Source organism: Coffea arabica, chromosome 10e (assembly GCF_036785885.1).
Source record: "Coffea arabica cultivar ET-39 chromosome 10e, Coffea Arabica ET-39 HiFi, whole genome shotgun sequence".
NCBI lineage: Eukaryota > Viridiplantae > Streptophyta > Magnoliopsida > Gentianales > Rubiaceae > Coffea > Coffea arabica.
The window spans coordinates 13,786,536-13,797,710 of NC_092328.1; the positions used below are offsets into that span (position 1 = coordinate 13,786,536).

An 11,175-nucleotide genomic window follows, 5' to 3' on the forward strand; every position below is an offset into this window, starting at 1 on the left:
CTACCGGAGATGCAAAGATCACAAACAAGTATAGCATAACCAACAGTAAATGCTAACAATTTTGAGATTAAACTATCACTCATTCAAATGATTCAATAATCTCAATTTGGAGGTAATCCCGTAGATGATCTAAATGCATACTTAATCACATTTTTGGACATATGTAATACAATTAAAATGAACGGAGTTAGTGAAAATGCTATAAGGCTAAGATTGTTCCCGTTTTCTTTGAGAGATGAAGCTAAAATTTAGCTACACTTTCATGCTCCTTATACTTTGACTACTTGGGATGATTTATCTAGAGCACTCTTGAATAAATACTTTCCACCAAGTACAATGGCTAAGTTTAGAATAGACATTACTAGTTTTAGCCAATAAGATGATGAATCATTATATAAACCGTGGAAAAGGTTTTGGGGGTTTGCTACTGAAATGTCCACACCATGGACTTCCCGAATGGCTCATCATTCAAATTTTTTATAATGGTTTATCTTTCTCTACTAAAATTACTATTGATGCAGCAGCTGGTGAAGTTTTAATTGATAAATCACCCCAAGAAACTCAAAACTTGATAGAAGAGATGGCGGCAAACAACTACCAATGGGCAAGGTAATTCTAGGCGCCAACTAGGTATGATCAAAATGGACACTCTAAATATGTTAAGTGCCCAAATGAATAATGTGATAAAATTGCTAAGTAGACAATCTGGAGTTGGTCCGAATTCTTCATCTAATGTACATGTTGCATATTGCTCTATATGTGGGGATGACCATGACACTAATGAGTGTGTTGATTTTGAATAGGTTCAATTTGTCAATAATTACAATCGAAATGCTTAAAATAACCCCTATTCAAACACATACAATCCGAGGTGGAGAAATCATTCAAATTTTGGATAGAAAGAATAAAGCAATCCTCAAAGATCGACTAATCTGTTGAGATTCCAATCAAGGCAACCATAAACGGATACTAAATCGGGTTGAGAGATTGAGGTGAAAAAACTGCCCAAAGACACCTCGGAGAGATTTGAACGAATAGAAGGGAGATTGGACCAATTAATTAGGATGTATAAAAATATAGAGGTCCAAATAGGTCAAATTGCTAATTCGATCAATAATAGAAACTAAGGAGAATTACTGGGTAAAATGGAGGTGAATCCGAGGGAGCATGTTAAAGCCATTACTCTTCGTAGTGGCAAACAATTAGAAGATCCTCCGGTGATTGAAAGTAAGAGGAAAATTGAGAGTGCAGAAAAGAAAAATGAGAGAGAGAACCAAGAGTCAAATGTAGGGGAGGATAGCAGGGAAAGGTAAAGTGAAGATCAACCCTCATCTTCCACTGCCATTCCAATACTTCCGGCGGTGTCATTTCCTCAAAAGTTCAAATCAAATAAGTTTGATAAAGATTTTGAAAATTTTATTAAAATTTTTAAACAATTACATATTAATATCCCTGTCAATACTATTTTATAGATTTCTTCATATGCGAAGTTTTTAAAAGACATCATGCCTAGATAGAGGAAATTGAAGGATCCAGAGAGTTTTTCTATACCACGGACTATCAGTAACATTGAATTTTCTATAGTATTATGTGACTTTGGTGCTAGTGTATCATTAATTTCTTTAACGGTGACTAGATAATTAGGTTTGCATGAGATAAAACACACTCATATTACCTTGCAGTTAGCTGATAAGTCGATTAGATATGCATTGAGAGTATTGAAGAATGTATTGATTAAAGTGTATAAATTTATCATTTTCGTGGATTTTGTGATATTAAATATGAAAGAAAATATGTCTATGCCAATCATTCTTGGTAGACCATTTTTAACAACTGCAGGTACTATTATTGATATTAAAAATGGCAAACTTAAGTTTCAAGTAGGTGAAGAGGATGTAAAATTTAATTTGAATGAAATAAAAAAATTCCCTTCTTTTACCAATCATGCTTGTTCTATTGGCAATATTAATAAGCTAACCTAAGAGTTGAGCCGAATCAACTTTGATTTTGACCCTCTTGAGTTTTGTTTGACGAATTTAGGGATGCAAAAGGGAACTTGTGAAGAGATTGAAGAATTGGCTAAGTATCTGGATATTCAAATACCTTATAAATAGGGTAATGTTTATGAAAATCTTGATCAAGGAAAAGGGCTCCCACCGCCTTCAAAAATTGAGCCTCCAAAATTAGCTATCAAACCACTTCCAAATTATCTAAGGTACAAATTTCTTAGAAAAAAATAGCACTTTACCAGACATTATTAGTGCTCACCTGAATGAAAAACAATGTACGAAATTGCTAAGAGTTCTAAGAAAGTATAAGAAAGCAATTAGGTGGATAATCTTGGACATCAAGGGCATAAATCCTTCTATATGTGGCATCGTATTCTATTAGAAGACAATTGCAAATCGGTGGCAAAAATGCAAAGAAGGTTTAATTCAAATATAAAAAACGTAGTAAGAAATGAAATTCTGAAATGGCTCGATGTAGGTATAATCTTTCCTATCTCTAATAGTATTTGGATTAGTCTTATTCATGTTATCTCTAAAAAAAAGTGGAATCATTATAATTATGGGCAAAAATGATGAAATGATTCCATCTTGACTTGTGGGTCTAGTGGAGAGTGTATATTGATTATTAAAAATTAAATGCGGTTACTAGAAAAGACCACTTTTCCTTACCCTTTCTTGATCAACTATTGGACCAAATAGCCGGTTATGAATTTTACTACTTTTTTTATGACTTTTCAAGGTATAACCAAATAGCTATAGCTCCGGAGGATCAAGAGAAAATTACATTTACCTGTCCTTATGGCACCTTTGCTTTTAGAAGGATGTCATTTGATCTATGCAATACTTTTGCTACATCCTAACGTTGCATGATGGCCATATTTTTTTTATTATATTGAGAAAATTATGAAAATATTCATGGACGATTTTTTCAGTATTTAGCTCATCTTTGGACTATTATTTTAAATAATTTAGATTTGATTTTGTAGAGGTGTGAGGAGACCAATTTTATACTAAATTGGGAGAAATACCATTTTATGGTATGAGAAGGAATCGTTTTTTAGTACAAGATATTATCTAAAGAAATTGAGGTGGACAAAGTAAATATAAAAATTATCAAAAGAATGCCACTTCCAAATAATGTCAAGGGGATAAAAAACTTTCTTGGACACGCTGGCTTTTATAAACATTTTATTAAAGATTTTTCTTAGATAGCAAAGCTATTGTGATTTATTATGTAAGCATACCTTTTTCAATTTGATGACAAATGTTTGACTGCATTTGATAGGTTAAAGAAAGAGTTGACTTCTGCACCAATTATAACTTCATCGGATTGGTTGCTACTATTTGAATTGATGTGTGATGCAAGCAACTATGCGGTTAAAGCCATTTTAGGGCAAAGAAAGAAAGGAATGTTGCATGTCATCTATTATGTGAGCAAATTGCTAAATGAGACACAATTTAACTGTGCAACTATGGAGAAAAAACTATTGGCGGTCATATTTGCTTTAAATAAATTTAGATCCTATTTAGTAGGATCTAAAGTTATCATCTATACTGATCATTCGATTCTAAAATATTTGCTCCATAAGAAAGATGCAAAATCTCATCTAATTCGATGGATTCTATTGTTGCAAGAATTTGATGTCGAAATAAAGGATAAAAAGGAATCGGAGAATCTTGTGGCGGATCATCTATCACGACTAAAGTATCTTCCTACCAATGACTGAGTTCCAATTAAAGAGAATTTTTTGGATGAATTTGTCTTAACAATTGTCAATTCCCCATGGTATGCGAATTTTGCTAATTATTTGATAAGTAGAGTAATGCCAAAGGGTTTTAATTATCACCAAAAGAAGAAATTTTTGCATGATGTTAAAACTTACTTTTGAGAGGAACCACTGCTATATAAACATTGTGCTGATGGTAGGATACGTAGATGCATTCCCGAGAACGAGGTACGTGATATTTTATATCATTATCATAATCTAAAAACAAGTAGTCATTTTAGTACATCAAAAACTGTAACAAAAGTATGGTAATCGAAATTTTATTGGCCAACAATGTACTGAAATGTTAGAAAATATGTTAAAGTTGTGAAATATGCCAAAAAATTGGGAACACATCAAGAAAAACTGAAATGCTCCTTACTACTTTTTTAGAAGTTGAATTATTTGATATTTGGGAGATGAATTTTATGGGACCGTTTTCTAGTTCTTTTAATTATAAGTATATTTTAGTAACCGTGGATTATGTCTCTAAATGGGTAGAGACAATTGTTTCACCTGCGAATGATATTTAGGTAGTATTTCGATTTCTTAAAAAGAATATTTTTAATAGATTCGGTATAGCTAGAACCATAGTAAGTGATGAAAGAAAATATTTCTATAATAAACAACTTGATTCCTTATTGTTTAAATATGGTTGTAGGCATAAGACATCACTTCCATACCATCCTGAAGCCAATGGACAAGCAGAGTTAAAAAATCGGGAGATCAACCTTATCTTAGAGAAAACGGTGAAAAAATCTCGAAAGAATTGGATGAGAAAACTCGAGAATGCACTTTGGGCATATTGGAAGGCATTTAAAACACCCTTGGGGATGTCACCATATTGTTTAGTTTACAAAAAATTTGTCATGTACCCCAGAAGATTGAACATGAGGCATATTAGGCTATTAAACCAATTAATTTGAATTTTAATCTTGCAGGTGGAAAGAAGGTTGCTTGAGTTAAGAGAAATGAAGGAATACTGACTACATGCTTATAAAAATGCCAAAATTTATAAAGATAAGGTCAAATGTTAGCATGATAAGTATATTATTCCTAAACAATTTGAGGTGGAGCACATGGTGCTTTTATACAACTTGCGCTTTAGATTGTTTCCAGAAAAACTAAAGTCAAGATGGTCGAGACCATTTTGAAGTCACTCAAGTATTTCTTTATGAATTTGTTGAAGTAGTTAATGCAAGAAATGAGAGATTTAAGGTCAATGGACAAAACTTAAAACCCTACATGGTGGATGAAATCATCTTTAAGGGACTTATTTGTCCTTTAATGATTCTTCTTTAACCTTAGGAGTCAATTCTCTTTAATCGAACTAATAACTATAAACAAAAGTGCTAATTGGGAGGCAATCCAATGTTTTTGTTATATATGTTAATTTGGTGCGATTTTGTGTTTAAATTATGTATTTAAGTTATTTTATTATTTTTGTATTGTAGGATTTGAAAATGGAAGCAAAAATGACCATTTGGGGTCAAAAAATGAAATTTGATCAAGAAACTCAACCCTTCGATTTGAGTAAATATTAATTATTTTTTATTCGTTAGAAAGGAGTAAAATGTATGTTTTGATCATTTTACATATGCATGCATTGATTATTTTGACAAAAGAATGATTTATGATGCATTTTGAGATTGGGGTCAAGAGTGTAATTTTGAAAAGTTAAAAAAATCTGCAGAAAAACTGCAGAACAAAGAAAACGCAGTTGAAAACGTGACCTTTTTGGTTGCCTCGTATTGCATTCTGCGACTTTACACTGAAAACGCGACCTCGAATACGCGACCTTGAGGCCACATTTTTTAAGGCTGCATATTTGATCCTGTGAATTTTCAACAAAATACGTGAGAAGAAAATGCAGTTTAAAGGCCTTGTTTTCAAGTCGTGTTTTTCTGAAGATCGTTTTAACAGAAAAAAAAACGATCATAGAGCCTTTTAACACACCCACACACACACAATTCATTTCTTCTCTTCTTTTTTTCCTTACGTTTTCACACACCCTGTGACAGCCCCACCTCCCCCTAAGGCGAACCAGAGGGTTCGGCGGGCCGCCTGCCCAACTCTCGCCGGGACTCAGTCGTTCACTACAATCCTCAAATAAAAGGGGCAATGGCCAGTTCAGCCCAAAAGGCTTACATTCATGCGCAAGTAGCATTTAATCATTTATCATGAAAATTTCACATTGATTTAGGTCGAGTGCGATAAAGTACACACTCGCCTCGAAAACTCGTTTAGCAATCATTGAAAGCAAAATCAATAATAACAAGACACTGATATGCAAGCAAGCATGATATGTAAGAAAACAGTTCCAAAATTAACTTTGAAAACAGCTCAAAAGTAAATAATGCGGGAAAGCGGTTCAAGAGTAAATTTGGAAACAGTTCAAAAGTCACTAATGCAAGAAACGGTTCATAAATAATTTTAGAAAGAGTTTGAGGTCACTCACCTCAATGGCTCAGAAATCATCCATCATATAACATCGCCTTGCTCAAACCCAAGTCTTAGATCACAAACTCAATGCAAACAAGTCCCTTCAAAGTTCGGACAGCACTTCCCCTGAATTTGCTAACTTTTCCAGCCATCATGGCTTATTTCCTCATTCAAACCCAAAGGTACACACACAACAACAAGTTCATCCAATAGCCATTCAGCAAGCTCCAAGTAGTACAAAGACAAGTCAAGCTAGGGAAAAGTCCGAAAATGAAGGTTTAGCTCAAACCAGAAAAAACAGTTTTGGACGTCACTTTGCGGTAATGGCACAACTTGCACTACGATTATCGGATTAGGGTGTAAGACCCACCATATCGAAGCTAAGAACCAGGTCTATAACAATGTAGAAGGTCACTCAGTCCAAATCCCAGCACAACCAAGTCAAAAATGCAGAATACCAAACCAGAACCGTAATTACAGGTTTACAAATCACACTATGCTGTAATTAGTCTAACTCAGTCTATACAGGTCCAAATGCAGTGATTCCAAAGGCATACGGTAGCTAAGACATCAAGCTACATTTCATCAGAAGACACCAACATCCAAATCCAAAGCAATTCCAGTCAAAACAGACGATTACAATCGCAGTTCGCACATTCTGATCACCCAGAACAGCAACAGTAAAATCGACATATCTCACTCTACACTACTCCAAATGACCTGAAATTTTGTAGGCACCTCTAAAATGTCATTCCCTACAACTTTCATGTTTTGAGCCAAGGCCAATTCGGCCTCCATCTATGACCTAAAATTTCGGACAGAATGTAGCTTCAAGAACCCTAGATTTTTCAATTTTCTTCCAAAACAGAAATTGGTTGCAATTGTCCACTTTTTCCACCTTCTAGCTTCATTACATAACATTTCCAATCATCATACAAGGCCACAACATCATGTTCATATTAAACCAGAAAAATCACCACTAAATTGTAAACTTCACCATTTCATCCAAAAACAAGAATTAAATCACAAAATTCAACACTTTAGCTTCCACTAAGCACAACTCAAGCTTCATTAAGTGTAGGGGAAAGTTCATATACCACTCACCTAGTAAACAAGAGAGGGGGAGTTGTAGGACACCTTAGCTTTTCCAAAAAACTTCACCAAATCACTCACTAGCACCAAATGGAGGGATTTTATGGAGTAGAAACTAGATCAAGCAAGTGTTTTGGAGGATTTGAGCTAGATAATTGCCAAACTTTGAAGAGGTTTTTCTTCCTTCTTTGCTAGAGAGAGAATCAGCCAAGAGGTTGAAGACAAGAATGAATTTTGTGTGATTTTTGAGATATTTAAGCAATTGGTCAAAAGTCAAGAAAATGAATAGTAAGTCATAAGCTATTTCCAATACAATGGTGAAACTTGTCACCTTTAGGTTTAAAACTTATCTTTCTGTCTCTCCAATACAAATATCTTAACACATTGTAAACTAATATCACTTAATACAAAATTCCAACAAGTTGTCAAAAATATAATGCATTTACCGCACTTGCGGGTCCCACGTCCAAAATACGCTTTTAATTACTCAAAAACTAACCGATACTAGAAAAATCATTTTAAAACTATTTTTGCTCATAAACTTTACCTGGGGAATTTTCCAAACAAGAAAATGTAGATAAGGCGGGCGTTTAAAAAAAAATAAACCCTAGAAAATTGGAAAATTTTCGGGTTCTCACACTCATACTTTTCGGGGCGTCACAATCTCCCCTCCTTAAAAGAATGTCGTCCTCGACATTCCATCTTGTACCAATCGAGTCAAGACATCCCGCAAAAATCTCTCCAGAGTCAAATCAAACCCACAGTCCGGCATCCTAAACTTCAAGCCTATGATACACTACAGAGATCTGAAGCCTAAGCTCTGATACCAATTGTGACAGCCCCACCTCCCCCTAAGGCGAACCAGAGGGTTCGGCGGGCCGCCTGCCCAGCTCTCGCCGGGACTCAGTCGTTCACTACAATCCTCAAATAAATTACGAGAATAAACCTCAAATATTACAATATAAATCAAATACATCAAATACATCAAAGGTTCCCAAACTTTACATATCAAAAGCGAAGCGTCCACGCTTCCGCAGCGCCACTCTGATCCATGATCCCAATTTATTATACAGGAGGAAATCCAAAACTAGCCTATAAACATCCAATCAATTCTAAACGTTCAATAGAATCCCAATATGAATGATTACACAAAAGGAAATCCAAGTTCAATCCATACATGAGATAATCCATGAATAAACACTACAAGCCCTTCCTTCGTCTTGAGCCCTGTGGAGGGGAATAAAACATTTTGGGGTGAGCTAGAAGCTCAGCGAGTAACCAGTAAAATCAGTTATCAAATCAGTTTCACAATCGTTCATTTCAATGATGTCATTTCAATATGGAGTATCAATAATTCACGAAACATTTACAATGGAAAGCGATAGTAACATTCGTGCAAAGGATACATTCGTTCTCCTGTCATTTCATTGCATTTCATCATTTTCATTCGTGCATTCATTCACCCCGTCCCTGGCTTTTGGCCAGGCTCCACCAACCTACAAGGTAATACTCGAGTATACCGAAACGTTCACCCAAGTTCCTAATCGCCCGACCGAGTCCGTTTCTGGCTCGAGACGACCGGTAACAAGGGGCAATGGCCAGTTCAGCCCAAAAGGCTTACATTCATGCGCAAGTAGCATTTAATCATTTATCATGAAAATTTCACATTGATTTAGGTCGAGTGCGATAAAGTACACACTCGCCTCGAAAACTCGTTTAGCAATCATTGAAAGCAAAATCAATAATAACAAGACACTGATATGCAAGCAAGCATGATATGTAAGAAAACAGTTCCAAAATTAACTTTGAAAACAGCTCAAAAGTAAATAATGCGGGAAAGCGGTTCAAGAGTAAATTTGGAAACAGTTCAAAAGTCACTAATGCAAGAAACGGTTCATAAATAATTTTAGAAAGAGTTTGAGGTCACTCACCTCAATGGCTCAGAAATCATCCATCATATAACATCGCCTTGCTCAAACCCAAGTCTTAGATCACAAACTCAATGCAAACAAGTCCCTTCAAAGTTCGGACAGCACTTCCCCTGAATTTGCTAACTTTTCCAGCCATCATGGCTTATTTCCTCATTCAAACCCAAAGGTACACACACAACAACAAGTTCATCCAATAGCCATTCAGCAAGCTCCAAGTAGTACAAAGACAAGTCAAGCTAGGGAAAAGTCCGAAAATGAAGGTTTAGCTCAAACCAGAAAAAACAGTTTTGGACGTCACTTTGCGGTAATGGCACAACTTGCACTACGATTATCGGATTAGGGTGTAAGACCCACCATATCGAAGCTAAGAACCAGGTCTATAACAATGTAGAAGGTCACTCAGTCCAAATCCCAGCACAACCAAGTCAAAAATGCAGAATACCAAACCAGAACCGTAATTACAGGTTTACAAATCACACTATGCTGTAATTAGTCTAACTCAGTCTATACAGGTCCAAATGCAGTGATTCCAAAGGCATACGGTAGCTAAGACATCAAGCTACATTTCATCAGAAGACACCAACATCCAAATCCAAAGCAATTCCAGTCAAAACAGACGATTACAATCGCAGTTCGCACATTCTGATCACCCAGAACAGCAACAGTAAAATCGACATATCTCACTCTACACTACTCCAAATGACCTGAAATTTTGTAGGCACCTCTAAAATGTCATTCCCTACAACTTTCATGTTTTGAGCCAAGGCCAATTCGGCCTCCATCTATGACCTAAAATTTCGGACAGAATGTAGCTTCAAGAACCCTAGATTTTTCAATTTTCTTCCAAAACAGAAATTGGTTGCAATTGTCCACTTTTTCCACCTTCTAGCTTCATTACATAACATTTCCAATCATCATACAAGGCCACAACATCATGTTCATATTAAACCAGAAAAATCACCACTAAATTGTAAACTTCACCATTTCATCCAAAAACAAGAATTAAATCACAAAATTCAACACTTTAGCTTCCACTAAGCACAACTCAAGCTTCATTAAGTGTAGGGGAAAGTTCATATACCACTCACCTAGTAAACAAGAGAGGGGGAGTTGTAGGACACCTTAGCTTTTCCAAAAAACTTCACCAAATCACTCACTAGCACCAAATGGAGGGATTTTATGGAGTAGAAACTAGATCAAGCAAGTGTTTTGGAGGATTTGAGCTAGATAATTGCCAAACTTTGAAGAGGTTTTTCTTCCTTCTTTGCTAGAGAGAGAATCAGCCAAGAGGTTGAAGACAAGAATGAATTTTGTGTGATTTTTGAGATATTTAAGCAATTGGTCAAAAGTCAAGAAAATGAATAGTAAGTCATAAGCTATTTCCAATACAATGGTGAAACTTGTCACCTTTAGGTTTAAAACTTATCTTTCTGTCTCTCCAATACAAATATCTTAACACATTGTAAACTAATATCACTTAATACAAAATTCCAACAAGTTGTCAAAAATATAATGCATTTACCGCACTTGCGGGTCCCACGTCCAAAATACGCTTTTAATTACTCAAAAACTAACCGATACTAGAAAAATCATTTTAAAACTATTTTTGCTCATAAACTTTACCTGGGGAATTTTCCAAACAAGAAAATGTAGATAAGGCGGGCGTTTAAAAAAAAATAAACCCTAGAAAATTGGAAAATTTTCGGGTTCTCACACTCATACTTTTCGGGGCGTCACAATCTCCCCTCCTTAAAAGAATGTCGTCCTCGACATTCCATCTTGTACCAATCGAGTCAAGACATCCCGCAAAAATCTCTCCAGAGTCAAATCAAACCCACAGTCCGGCATCCTAAACTTCAAGCCTATGATACACTACAGAGATCTGAAGCCTAAGCTCTGATACCAATTGTGACAGCCCCACCTCCCCCTAAGGCG

General features: G+C 35.5%; 1 non-coding gene across 1 annotated transcript; it reads right to left on the bottom strand.

The window, feature by feature from the left end:
- Window positions 1-342: 342 nt before the first annotated feature.
- Window positions 343-450, bottom strand: LOC113713119 (small nucleolar RNA R71). The gene has a single exon (XR_003453449.1). It is a non-coding gene; the product is annotated as a small nucleolar RNA R71 (small nucleolar RNA).
- Between the last annotated feature and the right edge of the window lie 10,725 nt (window positions 451-11,175).